The 12,003-nt window shown below is 35.7% G+C and overlaps 1 long non-coding RNA gene across 1 annotated transcript; it reads left to right on the top strand.

The window, feature by feature from the left end:
* Positions 1 to 7,229: 7,229 nt before the first annotated feature.
* On the top strand, positions 7,230 to 8,922 carry LOC120081896 (uncharacterized). Its single transcript, XR_005482981.2, has 2 exons — positions 7,230 to 7,565; positions 8,531 to 8,922. It is a non-coding gene; the product is annotated as an uncharacterized LOC120081896 (long non-coding RNA).
* The last annotated feature ends 3,081 nt before the right edge of the window (positions 8,923 to 12,003 follow it).

Genomic DNA, 12,003 nt, shown 5'->3' with positions numbered 1-12,003 from the left:
TTCCTTCGACTCCATCTCCATCTTCTTTGCTTAGCATCTTTACTTTCATTGCAACACTTAGTGAGATTGCTTGGGTATTGTATACTTAGTCATGTGGATTAGGAATATGAAGCATGTAGCAACCCACAGGGAGGTGTGCGTTACGCGATTGTGTGAGTAATCTTATTTGCTTAGTGTGAAGCTGCTGGAGCACCTGTCTATGGGCTAATGCATTGCTTGTCTATGAGTAAAGTCAGCAACAATCAACTGCCCGGGAGGGTAAGTGGTTGGACGCATTAAGCAATGTATGCGTTGTTCATTAGGGATAGTAACAACCTTGTGTCATCCAAGTTCCTGCGATTGTCTTGTAGTATATAAGCTTCATTCGTCCATTAGGGATACTCGGGAGGGTAGTCTAAGGACAAGATCTAGGTTTAGGAAGTTCAGGTCAGAATCTAGGCTTGGGAGAGTCAGATTAGAACACATAATACAAGAGATAAGAGCTTAGGAATAAACACTGTTTGCTATTAAACCATCGCATGCATCCTAACGATTGAGTGCAGTCATCGCAGCGTTTTGTGTATTTTGCATCATCGCATAGGAAAAGAGTAGAGACTTAAGAATAATCTCTATGGACACTTTGCATTCAATACATGCGTCCTAGACTTAGGAGCACCGCATTTCCATTGGAAAATGATTTGTCGTGCATGAGTGTAGCATGAGTGCATTGGCTTGCATTGACTAGGGTTGCCCTCGCAGTCACTCTTAAGGGTTGCAATGAAAACATCTCCACATTTTATCTATTTTCCCATACACTTATTTCATGTCAAATTTTTGTCGTATCTCTACCTTTCATGCATATTCTCATTGCGTTGTCTGTTAGATAGGAGTAGGAGTAGGATTAACTTAGCAACATCCCCTCCATTCTTTTATTTAAACCGCCGTATGCACATCACCGCAAAAATATAGCTATAAGTCCCTGTGTTCGACCTCGGATTACCCGAGAAACTTGCGTTGGAATTATACTTGGTTTCAGAGCAAGAAAACTTGTGGCAGGACGCATGGTCATCGCATACATTCATTAACACAATATCATTCCAACGCATGACCATCGACGCATGACTATCAACGAATATCTTAGGAACATGCATCGCATACCGCATCCATGAGATTTTGGTTGAGTAAAAATTGACTTCTAATTTCCCGCCATCAATATTGTATCTAGTGCTAAGGTGCATATTGGTGTTGTGTATGCCTCTAATCACGTGAGCGAGAGGAGGAACTTGTGGTCTCAGCTGATTGATGTGTGTGCCTCGTGGCAGCTTCCTAGAGTTGTTCTGGGGGATTTTAATGCTATTTGTAGTAGTTCAGAGGATTTTGGAGGTTGTCCTAGCTTGAAGGAGATGGAGGAATTTGATGGGACGTTGTTGGAGGCAGATCTGGTTGAGTTGGGTGTGACAAATAATTGGTTTACTTGGACTAGTAAAATTCAGGAGGATGGTATCTTACACCGGTTGGATTGCTGCTTGTCTAATGAGGCATGGAAGGTAGTTTTTCCGTATTCGGAGGTTAGGGTTGGGCAGTGGAGGATTTCTGATCATAGTCCTCTTTTGGTTTCTATAGGGGAGATGAGGAGTAGGTCGCCTCCTACGTTTCACTATTTTTCTCATTGGGCAAAGGCTAATGGTTTTATTGATGCTATCAGGTTAGTATGGAGAAGGTCTGAAGATGTGTCTCCCATGGTTAGCTTTATGCGAAATTTGAAGGTAGTAAAGAGGGTGTTACGTGCATCGTTTGGTAAGCATATCTCTGTGTTATTTGTGGAGGTTTGGGTGGCTAGGCAGATTATGGACGCTGCTCAGGTTGAGGTAGAGAGGGATCCTCACTCAGAGTCAATACGTGCAGAGGCAGCTCGGGCCATTGAGGTATTCTGGTTAGATGATATGAACACGACATTTTTCCATCGCTGTGTTCAATCTCGTTGCAGTCGCAGTGGTTTATTTACAGCTATGGATGCTGGGAGGACTCGCTAGACGGTGCATGATAGAGTGGCAGGGGTGGCAATTGAGTTCTTTCGAGGTAGTTTGGGGTCTCAGCTAGTGGGGTATAGGGATCTTACTACCCGGATTGGGGATATTGTGTAGTTCAGTTGGTCCAAGAAGGGGGTGGAGGCGCTTAGTCGTCCAGTGAATCAGGATGAGATTCAGAAGGGATTATTCTCAATGAAGTCTGGGAAGGCTCCTGGGCCGATGGGTTTTCGGTGGATTTTTACAAAGCTACTTGGAGTGTTGTTGGGGATGATTTCTGTGATGCTGTGTTGAACTTTTTTGAGTCCTGTTACTTGCCTGGTGGAGTTAATTCTACTGCTTTTACTTTTATCCCAAAGAGACGGGGAGTTGAACGTATGGAGGAGTTTCGTCCTATTTCTTGTTGCAATGTTGTGTATAAGTGTATCTCGAGGATCTTAGCTGAAAGATTGAGGTTGTGGTTGCCTTCTTTCATTAGTGGTAACCAGTTTGCGTTTGTTCCTGGTAGGTCAATTTTCGATAACATTTTATTGTGTTAGGAGATTGTGGGGGGCTACAAGGAAGGCAAAGGGAATCTGCGTTGTATGTTGATTGTAGTCCTTCAAAAGGTGTAACGACCCAACCCCCTAGGACTTAAGTTAGGCTGTTACTAAATACATGCATGCATGGAACTCAAAACGACACTCGGTTATGGCGAAATAAATGCTAATTAAATAAGGTAAGTTCAAAAGACTTTCATTAAATTCAAATACTAAATCAATAGTAGAGTACCCATAAATCATAAAGGATAATAAACAAATCTGAAAAACGATTCTTAAAAGTAAGTTTTAAACATCAAAACTAAAAATTAAGAGAAACATGAAAATAACTTTAAATCTCATGAGCGGAAGCGTAAAAACTCGTCCCAGTGACTTGATCACGAATTCCGCTTGTCCATCACCGATGCATCTCTACTCTTACCTGAAACAACAACATGAGAAAGAATGAGTATAAAATACTCAGTAAGTAACCCCACTACTGGGGTCAGACTGGGCATCTATGTCCTCTAGATACCCACCTCTGGTGAAACATATAAACTTCTCTAGTTCTCATGGGACACATATGTACATGAAACAAGAAGAAGACTAAGTCCTATCCTACTGTAGTTAAGTATGTCCACTACCTTTGGTGAATCCCGTAGGAGACAGAAACTGGTGAATCTCGAAGGAAACACAAACTGGTGAATCCCGAAGGAGACACAAACTGGTGAATCCCGAAGGAGACACAAACTGGTGAATCCCGAAGGAGACACAAACTGGTGAATCCCGAAGGAAAAACAAACTGGTGAATCCTGAAGGAAACACAAATTGGTGAATCCCGAAGGAAACAAAAATCTAATGGGTATCTAACTAATCAGTAAGGACATTTGCACAGTCTCAACATCATAATCATCACTATACAAATCTATGACATACATATAAACCTCAACATCATGGCTTTACAACATACACATATACCTCAACATTATGGTTCTACAACATACATGTATACCTTAACATCATCAGATAAAAAACAACCATGGAAGCACATACCATCTCATACTAGCATTCAAGTGTCTATGTGCATAAATAAATAATTCGGATCTCGTAACAGAACATACTTTAATCATGTTATACTATCAATCTTTCATGCTGTAATTCTGCCATAACCTTCATTTAACATGCTAGCATACATCTAATGCCTGGCCCTTGGGCAGTTCCAATAGTAAGATTACTTACCTTGATATTAGGTCGAATCAAAAAGCAATTGAATCTTTGTGAAATTCTTGAATCCTTAATCAAGCTTAAATATAAACAAAGCTTTAAAATTAATAGTTAAGGCCAAATTCCACACATCCAAATATTACAAAATATTTCCAGATAACCTTACCTAAGGTGTGGTCCAATTCGAATTCACCTTCCAAACCTCCAATTTTAAGTCCAAATAATTAGCAAACCAAACTCTTTTTCATCTTGAATGAAATTCTTGAATCAACCCCCTAATCATAATTTGAAATTAGGCTTACATGATTAAAGCTTGAATACAATACATACTTCACTACCAATGTCTCAAATAAATTATCCATATGTAACTTCGTAAAAAATCACTTCCAAATGACTTTACCAAAATTTCTCAACAACCAAAATTAATCCACAAGAGGGTAATCAAAGCATAAAACTTACCAAAACTCGCTAAAAAAACTCCAACTTCACTGAGCAACACCTCAATACCTTCACAAACTTGAATCCAAAGTTGAAACACAATGGGTATTAACCAATTGATGCCAAAAGTAAATGAGTATTCAAGAATCAATCGAAAACAAATCCAAATTGCAGAAATCTTACCCAAATTGATAGATCCAGTGACGGCAAAAACGAATGATGCTTGAGCAGTGGTAGACGGAGGTCATGAAGAAGAAACTAACGCGACGGCTTTGGGCGGCGTCGGACGGGCTCACGAACGTGAGGAAGAAAAGGGGGGTAGGGTTTGACTTCTTATAAAAAAACAATAATAATAATAATAATAAAACAAAAAGAAAAGTAAATATAATTACATTTAATTTCTTTCTGTTTTATACTATTAAATTCCTTTCTGTTTCAAAAGAAAATTAATTCCTGCTATTAATTTTCAATTTGAATTTCAAATTGAATAATTTCACTGCAACAATTAAATTCTTGCACTTATACTTGAAGTCCAAAATTCCAAAAATGCCCTCCAACTAATAACAATTACTGAAATTCCAAATAATAAAGTTACTGAAATTACATTATTACAAAAAAAAAAAAAAAATGTGCAGGGGTGTTACAGAAGGCATACAATTCGGTCAACTGGGATTTTCTGTTGTGTGTGTTGCTAGCTATAGGTACGCCCCTTCAGTTTGTTAGTTGGGTGAGGGCTTGTGTTATGTCACCTATGTTCTTTGTGATGATTAATGATTCCCTTGAGGGGTTTTTTCCTGGTAGAAAGGGGTTGAAGCAGGGGGATCCATTGTCTCCCTTTTTGTTTGTGATGGTGATAGAGGTCTTGTCCAGGTTGTTGAATAAATCTCCTGTGTGGTTTAGGTTCCATGATCGGTGTGAGCGTGTCGACCTGACTCATTTGGTTTTTGCAGACGATTTGATGATTTTTTGTGCAGCTGAGAGAGATTCTTTGGAGTTTGTGAGGCAGGTCTTGGCGGATTTTGTAGGGCTGTCTGGGTTAGTTGCAAATGTTGAGAAGAGTTCCATGTTTGTTGCGGGTGTGGAATCTGGTAAGGCAGAGGAGTTGGCTGCGTTTATGGGGTTCTCTCTTGGTTCTCTACCTGTTAGGTATCTGGGGTTTCCGTTATTGGCTGGTCGGTTGAGGGCTGTGGATTGTGCGCCTTTAATATAGAGGATTACAGCTCGTATTAGAAGCTGAGCGGCGCGGTCCCTCTCTTTTGTTGGAAGGTTGTAGCTTGTTGGTCTGTTTTACAGTTCTTTCAGGTGTTTTGGTGTAGCATCTTCGTGTTGCCTGCGTGTATAACTCATGAGATTGATCGTCTGTTACGTAGTTATTTATGGAAGGGAAGTGCGGTGAGTCGAGGTGGTACGTGGGTGGCGTGGGATGAGGTGTGCTTGCCGTTGGGAGATGGGGGTTTGGGTGTGAAGCATGTTGCTTCATGGAGTTAGGCTAGTATTATGAAGCTGCTCTGGCTTCTCTTAATTAAATCGGGTTCATTATGGGTGGCGTGGGTGGAGGCGTATATTTTACGGGGGCGGTCTTTGTGGGCTGTTCGGAGTGAGGTTGGGAGGTCTTGGTGCTTGAAGGCTATCTTGCGCTGTAGAGATAGATTCAAGCATCTGGTTCGTTTGATGGTCGGCGGTGGACGGTCTTGTTTTGTTTGATGGGATCCTTGGTTGCTGGGGGGTGCAGTTTTGGATTCATTTGGGTCTACAGTGGTTTATGATTCAAGGAGTAGTTTGGAGGCGTGGTTATCGGAGTTCTTAGATAGTGAGGGAGGTTGGAGGTGGCCTACAGTATCTTGGGAGTTGCTTGAGATCTGGGGTTTTATTCAGGTAGTGGGGCCTAGGGTGATTGGGGAGGATTAGTGGTCAGTTTTCTATCGGTAGTGCTTGGGAGAGTTTGCGTCCTCGTCGTCCTAGGGTGTCTTGGGCTAGTATTTTGTGGGCAGGGGGTGGTATTCCGCGCCACTCCTTCTGTGCATGGTTAGTTGTGAGAGACAGGTTGAGTACGTGGGATTAGTTAAGGAGCTGGGCTGTGTTGTCAAGGGGGTTTCTTCTGTGTGTAGGAGGTATAGAGTCTTGGGATCATTTATTTTTCGAGTGTAGGTTTGGGAGAGAGGTGTGGTCTGGTGTGTTGCGTCAGTTGGGTTCGTCGCATCGGGTGGCGGGTTGGGATGTCGAGTTGAGGTTGTTGCCGAGTGGGGTCGAGTAAAGGGGTGCGTAGTAAGTTGTTCCGTGTATTCTGGTGTGCTTCCATCTACTACATCTGGTAGGAGCGTAATCGACGGCTGCATAGAGGTAGACCGAGGTCGATGTCTGCTTTGTTTCACCTTATGGTCTCAACGGTTCGTGCTCGTGTTGCTTTCTTGCAGGTTGATCTTCTTGGTCTTATCTAGCATGTTACGGTTGCTTTTCTTCTTCTTTTTGAACTTACTGTTGCTCTTTGTTTTGCTGTTGTCCTTAGTTGTGGGGTTTTGGTCTCCTCTGGCTTTCTCCCTGGTATTTGGGGTTTTTTTTACGTTATGTTTTGTTATGTTCATGTTTTATCTTGTTGGCTTTGTTTGCATTTTGTTGTTCTGTCTTTGCTTGTGCTTTGTTGCTTTGATGCCTTGATCCTAGGCTCTGGGATCCTCCTTATTGTTGTATAATAATATCATCTATTCTAAAAAAAAGAAAATTTAAAATTTTCATTAAATGGTAATTATAGTGGTGATTTTTTTTCCTAATATCTACTCTGGAGTCTTTTGTTGATTTTAAAAGATTTGAAATTTTAAAATTTGTGTTTGTGGCTTTAATTGGTAATTATTATTATTATTTTTTTATTTTTACAGTTGTAGATTTAGGACTACTTACAAATATAACACTTTGGCCCAACTTTATTGCATATATAGCAAAAATCCAAAAAAATTGCAACTATGGGAAAATTTGATTCCAGCCCATAGTAAAAGACTAAAAAGCCCACCCATTACCATCAGCCCACCATCGATCCAGTTTCAATTTTGTTTCAATCTTCTTTTCGTAAACCCTAACATCAGACGATCCAGCTTCAGACGATAATGATCGACGATTCATTTCCAAAAACCATACCACTGAACCTGCGAATCAGGAGCGAGAGAGGGCAGCGACGGCGAGCAATTGGGGGCTAAGACAGTCTTTGTCTGAGGAAAAGCTCTTCCAATTGCGATTGAAGAAGATGAATGAAGGATTTGGGCTTAAGCTTTAGGTATTTGAAACAATCTAGGTAGAGAAGTTGGAGAGCTTCTAATTTGGGATTTCCTCATTCGTCGATCATCCTCTTCCTTGCTTTGTTCCATTCCAAGCATGAGATTCTTTTTGTGTATGTCTCATTCTCCCTAGACTGCTGCCATGGAAAACGCGTAGTTTCATGGCTATTTTTCTTTTCTTTTGTAAATTAGAGTCTTGTTTATCACTGAGAACCTATCATTGAATTTTTTTTCATTAGAATACAAGTAAATGGATAGTTTTACTACTGTTTACATATATATATTTATTAGAATCTATCAATTATAGGTTTCTGTCACTAGTAGATGTTAAGTTTATTTTTATAGAATGTAAGTAAATACGTGGTTTCGATGTTTCTTCTTATTATCATTATCATTATCACAAAGTCTACCAGTGATAGAAATGATAGATTTAAAGTGTTGAATTTGTTATAGTTCTATCACCTATAGACTTGAAGAACGTTGAATTTATTTATCTAAAAAAGTAAGAAAAAGCGTAGTTTTACTATTTTTTTTTTGTTGTTATTTAGTTGATTGATTATTGTTACTATGCATTAAATTTCAAATGTGTTTTTTATTGGAGTTTATTGATAGGATTCTATCACTAATAGAATTAAAGAACATGAAATTTATTTTCCATGAAAAGTAAGAAAAAGTGTATTTCAAGGCTTTTTTAATTGATCTATTATTATTAGTGTGCATTAAACCTCAAATGTGTTTTTTATTGGAGTTTATCATCGATAAATTTCTATCGCCTATCGCCAATAACTTGAAAAATGTTGATTTGCTTTTCATAAAAAGTAAGAAAAAGTGTAGTCTCATTGTTTAAGAAAAAGTGTAGTCTCATTATTGTTTAGTTGATAGACTATTGCTATTGTGTTTTTAGACTTCAAATATGTTGTTGATTGGAGTTTATCGGTTAGACTTGAAGTGGTGAAACCAAGCTATGATAGGGTCTATCACTAATAGACTTCACCACTTCAACCAATTATAAGCTTTATCGCTGAAAAACTTGAAGTGCTTAGTTTGCTTATGGAAGTGTTTATTACTATTTTAACAGGTGGATAAGGGAAAGACAACTATGAAAAGTGAACCAACAAAAAAGGGACAACAAGAACCTTTAAACTTGAAGAATCATCAAGCAAAAGACCAGAAGATTGCAAGATGCCAAAAGAATGCAAAAGACTAGAAGAAAGCTTTTGCAAAACAAACAAGAGACATTCTCCTAGAATCAAGGATTGTGTGTCTAGTTTTGACTTAAGAATCTCCCAAATATTTATATAGTACTCTAGTTTTGTGGATATTGTAGTACCTTAGTTTTGTGGATACTATAGTACCTTAATTTTATGGATATTATAATCAGTGATAGAAAAGATAAGTGATAGACTTTACAGTGAAATAACTTTCATATGTACTTGATTATGTCATATGAATATAAAAAATGTTGGATCATAGGTTGAATCATTGCAATTTATATGCATTTTTGTTTCTATTGAGTAACAATTTTAAGGACTAAACACTTGTTATTATTTAATGGGGGTTGAAGTTTATCAGTGATAGACTTCACAATGACGCTACTTCAAATTGATGCTACTTTCTTTGTACTTGGTTTTGTCTTTTAATATAAAAAAATATTGTATCACTTGTTGAACATTGCTACTTATGTGTGTGCCTTTGTCCTTTCTATTGAGAAAAAGTTATAAGGACTTAACAGTTATTCTTTAATACATGTTGAAGTCTATCACTGATAGAGTCTATCAATGATAGACTTCATAGTCACATTACTTTAATTAATACTACTTTCTCAATATTCACAGCTTTGATAACTGATAGACTACAACATATATTAACAACAATGGTAAGTTATCCCTAATAGACATGAGTCACAAGCAAATTGAATCTATATTATGCTAACAAAAATGGAAAAATGTTCTTCATTCCTCAAAAAGAATGATATTATTTTATCAACGATATAATAATCACATCAATGGTAAAAAAATAGTTAATGTTATGTCATTGTAAAATTGGTGACAATTTACATATTCTACCATTGTGACCAATGCGATAATAATGACTGCATTTTGTGAGACTTTTCTCCTCGCCAATTGACAATATTATTGGTTTCTGAGGCCATCCTGCATAACACTTACCAATTGAAGGCAATATATTCATGTTAATCTCTATAAATCTTCAATTAGCATGGTTTCCAATTGGACGAACTGGACCAATATAACTTGATTCTATTATCACTCTACTATTACACTCATAACATTGATAGACTAATATCCTATAATTATGTATAAAAATAAATAGAAAACGAAGTCTATTAGTGATAGACTGAAATCAATGATAAACTAAAAGATGAGTCTATAAGTGATAGACTAATATCACTAGTAGACTTGAGTCGATCAATAATAGACACAAGATATGAGTTGACGTAAACTAGTCTATTGACTCGTATTGAAAAGACCATCACTACCTTGCAAAAGAAAAAAAAAAACTTATGGCATGAAAACAAATGAACTGAGGAAGATTCTAAAGAAAAATCATACAGTACCATTAAATTAATCTATGAATCCTACAAAATCACTAATAAATTTAAATTATTCCAGTTTTGTGAAAAAATTGAGGAAAAGAGAACAAAATCGAAAAAAATACACAAAACACAAAAGAATCAACAGTAAAGAATCCAACCTCTCATCTTAAGACTGATAGTACAAGTACTATGCCAGTTAAGCTACACATGTTGGCATTTAATTAATATACTTTCATACAATTAAGTATACCCTGCATTTATGAAATATAAATATAGAATGAAAGAAAATATATACCTCATATTATAAAATAGATCCCAAATTTATTGAATGAAACAATAAGATGTACATTATATTGATATTACGTGTGTTACATGTCTCGTGTAAAATTTAAAAAAAGAACTCAATTATAACATTTTAATAATACAACTTTAATTTATTAATAAGAAAATTTTATATTGACAAATGATGTTAACCATTTAAGAAAAACTGAATATGGGCCTAGAGCTACAAAAAAATCTATAAAAAATTAAAGCAAAATAATTCAAAAATAGTTATTTTCTTTTTTCTTTTTTCTTTTTCTTTTTTTTTAAAAAAGATGAGATAGCTGATGGAAATTTGAGGCTTTAATTTAGCCATTTATAGATGAAATTCAGATTTCAAGTACTAATTTTATTATAGTTTGATTCAAACATTTTGAATGGGTTATTGTGATAGGGGCAAATCTTTTGAATTGGTTAAGGTGTTGGTTGTTTTTTTAAATTAATTAAAAATAAATCTAAAATTGATTGAAAAACAATAGATGATTAAGAATTTAAAATGATAAATCGTGAAGGGTTACAAATGATTTAATCTTTATAATTAAAATAAAATAACTCCATATATCCATATAGCCAATCAAATAAAAGATGCTAAGTCTTTTGAATGGGTCAATAATATGATTGCTGATAATAAATTTAAAAAAAGAAAAAAACGTGGAGATTAAAAAATAAATCTAAATATGATTAAAAACGATAGAAATCAAGATTTTAAATTAAAGATAAATCGAGGGCGGTTACATATCATTTAACTTTATAATTGCACTAAAATTATTCCATATATCTATAAAACTATCAATCACATACTTAAATTTGAATTTGAAGAAAAATATATTTGTATTATTAAATGTTAAATAAAATAAATATTTGAATAATTCAAGAAAAAAGTAATTAAAAAAAAAAGTTTAAGAAAAATGTAATGGTTTACTCCAATGGAGAGATCTATTGGTATTTTTTTCCCACAAAATTATCATTTTTGTTGTGAATTAGAGGAGCACAACGGGAACACGGATGGTAATAAAATATAATATAATATTAAATAAATAAAACATAATAAATAAATAAATAAACTAAAACAAAATAACAAAATAACAAAATAAGAAATGAGAAAAATTCTCAAAATTCTCTACTTTCTTCAATGGAATTTGCCCAATGTGTGTTATTCTAAGATCCACCAAATGCCACTATAAACAAAATGGTAAGTAGGGTGTGGACTTACATGGACACCAAACATGAATAATTACAAGGCACATGGACAAGTGACACATGCCTTTTGGGACATTAAGCAATGGACATCTATTTATTATTATAATATTCAATATTCCCCCTTAGATGCCCATATATATATATATATATGAAATATGTCTCGATAAAACCTTACTAGAAAAAATCCAATGGGAAAAAATCTTAGTAAAAGAAAAAGAGTACATATTTCATACAATATATACTCCTAAAAAAATATAATATATTTACTCACTCTCATGAAAACATCACTTAAGATTTTTGAGTCGCCACATTCTAAAGTTGTGCACCAATTTTTCAAAAGTTGTAGTTGATAATGGCTTTGTAAGTAAGTCTGCCAGATTATCCTTCGAACAAATTTGTTGTATAGTGATGCCGCCATTTTCTTCAAGATCATGAGTGTAAAAAAGATTTGGTGAAATATGTTTTATTCTATCTCC

This window comes from Benincasa hispida, chromosome 7, assembly GCF_027475165.1.
Source record: "Benincasa hispida cultivar pf3 chromosome 7, pf3_genome.v1.1, whole genome shotgun sequence".
NCBI classification, from domain to species: domain Eukaryota; kingdom Viridiplantae; phylum Streptophyta; class Magnoliopsida; order Cucurbitales; family Cucurbitaceae; genus Benincasa; species Benincasa hispida.
This window is presented reverse-complemented; position numbering and strand designations above follow the sequence as displayed.